This window comes from Oncorhynchus keta, chromosome 34 (assembly GCF_023373465.1).
Source record: "Oncorhynchus keta strain PuntledgeMale-10-30-2019 chromosome 34, Oket_V2, whole genome shotgun sequence".
Classification (NCBI taxonomy): domain Eukaryota; kingdom Metazoa; phylum Chordata; class Actinopteri; order Salmoniformes; family Salmonidae; genus Oncorhynchus; species Oncorhynchus keta.
The window spans coordinates 79966284-79971283 of NC_068454.1; positions in this window are offsets into that span (position 1 = coordinate 79966284).

Consider the following 5000-nt stretch of genomic DNA (forward strand, 5'->3'; position numbering starts at 1 on the left):
GCTGGGGTTGACGTTTGGAATGGTGGATATGTGGTATGGTGGTATGTGTTAAGGCAGGGTTAGGAGAGGGGGAAGAGGAGAGGGGGAAGATGGGAGGTGATAACAGAGGTCAAAAACAGATAGATGTCAAAGAGAGACAAAAGAAAAACTGAGGACTAGAGCAGGAAAAAGGCCTGAGAGAGAGAGAGGGGGGCAGAGAGAGAGAGAGGGAGGGGTAGAGAGAGAGAGGGGGAGGGAGGGGCAGAGAGAGAGGGGGGGGCAGAGAGAGAGAGGGAGGGGTAGAGAGAGAGGGGGAGGGAGGGGCAGAGAGAGAGTGGGGGGCAGAGAGAGAGAGGGGGGCAGAGAGAGAGGGAGGGGTAGAGAGAGAGGGGGAGGGAGGGGCAGAGAGAGGGGGGCAGAGAGAGAGAGAGGGGGCAGAGAGAGAGAGAGGGAGGGGTAGAGAGAGAGGGGGGAGGGAGGGGCAGAGAGAGGGGGCAGAGAGAGAGAGAGGGGGCAGAGAGAGAGAGAGGGAGGGGTAGAGAGAGAGGGGGGCAGAGAGAGAGGGGTGGGGGGCAGAGAGAGAGAGGGGGAGGGAGGGGCAGAGAGAGAGAGAGGGGGCAGAGAGAGAGAGGGGGAGGGAGGGGCAGAGAGAGAGAGAGAGGGGGCAGAGAGAGAGAGAGGGAGGGGTAGAGAGAGAGGGGGCAGAGAGAGAGGGGGGCAGAGAGGGAGGGGGAGGGAGGGGCAGAGAGAGAGAGAGAGGGGGCAGAGAGAGAGAGAGGGGGAGGGGCAGAGAGAGAGAGGGGGGAGGGAGGGGCAGAGAGAGAGAGGGGGGCAGAGAGAGAGAGGGGGGAGGGAGGGAGGGGCAGAGAGAGAGAGCGAGAGAGCGAGTCGGGGGAGGGGCAGAGAGAGCGAGGGGGGGGGCAGGGAGGGGGGGAGAGGGGCAGAGAGAGAGAGGGGGAGGGAGGGGCAGAGAGAGAGAGCGAGAGAGAGAGGGAGGGGTGGAGAGAGAGAGAGGGGGGCAGAGAGAGAGAGTGAAGGGGAGAGACATAGATAGATACCTCACTTGCTTTGGCAATGTTAACACATGTTTCCCATGCCAATAAAGCCCCTTGAATTGAATTGAATAGAGAGAACGAGAGTGAAGGAGGGGGAGAGAGATTGAATAGTGACACAGCTTGAACACAATGAGGTCAGGGTAAAGAAGTGTTCCTAATTGAACCAGATAAAAGAGAAGACAGAGGTCCTCACAGACCAACCAGAGGAACAGAGACAAAGAGGAGTGGAGGAAGAGAAGAGTGGGGGTAAAGAGGGGTGGATGAAGAGAGGAGTGGAGGAAGAGAGGAGTGGAGGAAGAGAGGGGTGGATGAAGAGAGGAGTGGAGGAAGAGAGGAGTGGAGGTAGAGAGGGGTGGAGGTTGAGAGGGGTGGAGGAAGAGAGGAGTGGAGGAAGAGAGGAGTGGAGGTAGAGAGGGGTAGAGGAAGAGAGGAGTGGAGGTAGAGAGGGGTGGAGGTAGAGAGGGGTGGAGGAATAGAGGAGTGGAGGAAGAGAGGAGTGGAGGTTGAGAGGGGTGGAGGAAGAGAGGAGTGGAGGTAGAGAGGGGTGGAGGTAGAGAGGGGTGGAGGAAGAGAGGAGTGGAGGAAGAGAGGAGTGGAGGTAGAGAGGGGTGGAGGAAGAGAGGAGTGGAGGTAGAGAGGGGTGGAGGAAGAGAGGAGTGGAGGAAGAGAGGAGTGGAGGAAGAGAGGAGTGGAGGTAGAGAGGGGTGGAGGAAGAGAGGAGTGGAGGAAGAGAGGAGTGGAGGTAGAGAGGGGTGGAGGAAGAGAGGAGTGGAGGTAGAGAGGGGTGGAGGAAGAGAGGAGTGGAGGAAGAGAGGAGTGGAGGAAGAGAGGAGTGGAGGTAGAGAGGGGTGGAGGAAGAGAGGAGTGGAGGTAGAGAGGGGTGGAGGAAGAGAGGAGTGGAGGTAGAGAGGAGTGGAGGAACAGAGGGGTGGAGGAAGAGAGGGGTGGAAGAAGAGAGGAGTGGAGGAAGAGAAGAGTGGAGGAAGAGAGGAGTGGAGGTAGAGAGGGGTGGAGGAAGAGAGGAGTGCAGGAAGAGAGGGGTGGAGGTAGAGAGGGGTGGAGGTAGAGAGGAGTGCAGGAAGAGAGGAGTGGAGGAAGAGAGGAGTGGAGGTTGAGAGGGGTGGAGGAAGAGAGGAGTGGAGGAAGAGAGGGGTGGAGGAAGAGAGGGGTGGAGGAAGAGAGGGGTGGAAGAAGAGAGGAGTGGAGGAAGAGAAGAGTGGAGGAAGAGAGGAGTGGAGGTAGAGAGGAGTGCAGGAAGAGAGGGGTGGAGGTAGAGAGGGGTGGAGGTAGAGAGGAGTGCAGGAAGAGAGGAGTGGAGGAAGAGAGGGGTGGAGGAAGAGAAAATGTAGATCATTTGTAAAGGATGGAAGGAGTGAAGAACTTGCATGAATATGGAGACAAGAGAGAAGGGAGAAAGAGAGAGCAGGAGGATAGAGTGATGGTGTGACGTGTGTCTGTGAAAAAGGGTAAGACACACATTGAGGTGATCAGTGAGGTGTGTAGCGGGATAGAGAGAGGAGCTGTGACATGGAAAATACCTCCTGGAAATCTGAGAGACTCTAAAGGGTCCGATCTGCAAGGATCAGGACAGGTAGTGATGGAGGGGGAACAGTCAGACCAGGGCTTGAACCGGAGACCCTGGGTTACAGGGCAGACAGTCTGCCATAAAGGCCCAGAGGGCGTAGTGTGATCACATACAAGGAGACAACCCACCATAGACCTGGAGGTGATACAGTGGACTGATTCATCAGTGGAAGACGGAACGTGTGGCTTAGTTACAAATGGACTCTTTGGTTCATTTTCCAAATACAGGTGTCCTATGTATACACACACACACACACGCACACACACACACACACACACACACACACACACACACACACACACACACACACACACACACACACACACACACACACACACACACACACACACACACACACACACACACACACTCATCAGTGTGCACACACACACAGTCACACAAACACACTCATTCGTGTGTACACACACAGACACACAAACACACTCAGTGTGTACACACACAGACACACACACAAACACACTCATCAGTGTGTACACACACAGACACACACACAAACACACTCACTCTTCTTTGTAAATGAATCTGACAGAAACAATGGTTATGGACATGGTCATCCCTAAAACAGTATCATGGCACAAGAGACCAGGAAAACACACACACACAAATACGCACACAAGGCATACACACACACATAGCATACACACACACACCTGCCGCCGTAGTGAAACGTGAAGAGAGGGGGTCTTACTGTATATTGGAGCTGTTCCAATGCACCGCGTGCCTGTTGGCACACACCTGGTACAAGTTTGCCCAGGTGAGAGTTAGCACACAGAGAGACAACGTTGCAAGAGCCATGCTCTCCGAATCTCTCTTTCTCCTCCGTCCTTCCCTCTCTTCTTTCTCTCTTTCTCTCTCTCTCTCTCTCTCCTTCTTTTCCTCACGTTCGGCACCTTCACCCCACGAAATGCGGCATCCCGGATTTGGTGGTTTAAAAAGTAAGAAAAAAAGACTTCAGTTGAGAGGGTAAAATACAGTAGTGTAACGGAATAAGGCTGCGTTCCTTAGCGCACTGGGGACGTATTGTCAAACTCTAATTCCATTGTGATACGCGAGGTCCCCCTCCCCCCTAGCGCGAGCCCGCGTCCCCCAAAATCACAGTCTGAAAACGGGGATTTGCTGTTGCTTCCCTGCCAGACGGGTTCCCTACAAAATAGCTGTTTATGGTGCTTTCATACCGAGGAGATCCTCTCCTAGAGCGGGGAATGAGCGGTGAGAGGTCCGGCTTTCGACCACAGGAGAGCGGTCTCTCTTCTAGATAAAACCCCGGTCCTTAGCTGTCCGCTGGCCGTCCGACAAGGGGGGTGCAGCGGAGTATGGGCTGCGCTAATTTGATGAAAACAGCGCTAACAAAAGGAAAGATACACTGAGTCCATTCACATTAACAGTGTGCATCGCCTACGAACCGTTCTCATTCGGAAATGTTGAGTTTACATTGGAAAATACGTTAATTCGTCATCTGGCGTAGATCCCTACTTGATGCGCATCTGAAGAATCCGTTTTTATTCTCCCTTTAGCAAATAGTTTTAAACAACGAGTTTCTTCATTTTCTAAGTGTCTGTCCATCCATCCTGCGATACTCGCAATCATAAATACTCATTCGTCTCTCGTTCTCGCTCTTTCCCTCTCCTCCTCTCCTCTCCTCTCTCCTCTCTCCTCGCTCTCTCTATTTGGTAGGCAGCGCTCGTTCAGTCACTAACTCCACCCCCAGCAAATGACAAATGCGTACCTTCAGTGGACTCGCGTCTCGTTCCTTCATTTGAACCCGTCGTCTTCACATCACTTGTCTATCAGAGATCTGCCAGAAAAGTTTTGTTAAAGCTGTTTATATTAGTCCCAAAAAGAAAGACAGTAGCCACTTAAAACCTGCATCAGCCACGCTATATACTATAAAAGTATGTGGACACCACTTCAAATGAGTGGATTTGGCTATTTCAGCCACGCCCATTGTTGACAGGTTTTTAAGATCGAACACTCAGCCATCTCCATAGACAAACATTGGCAGTAGAATGGCCTTTCTGAAGAGCACCATCATAGGATGCCACCTTTTCAACAAGTCAGTTTGTAAAATGTCTGCCCTGCTAGAGCTTCCCAGGTCAACTGTGAGTGCTGTGAAGTGGAAACATCTAGGAGCAACAACGGCTCAGCCGCAAACTTTATTTATTTGTATTTTTTTAAGTGGTAGGCCACACAAGCTCACCGACTGCTGAAGCGCTTAGCGAGTAAAAATAATTTGTCCTCGGTTGCAACACTCACTACCAACTTCCAAACTGCCCCTGGAAGCAACGTCAGCACAAGAACTGTTCGTTGGGAGCTTCATGAAATGGGTTTCCATGGCTGAGCAGCTGCACATAAGCCTAGGA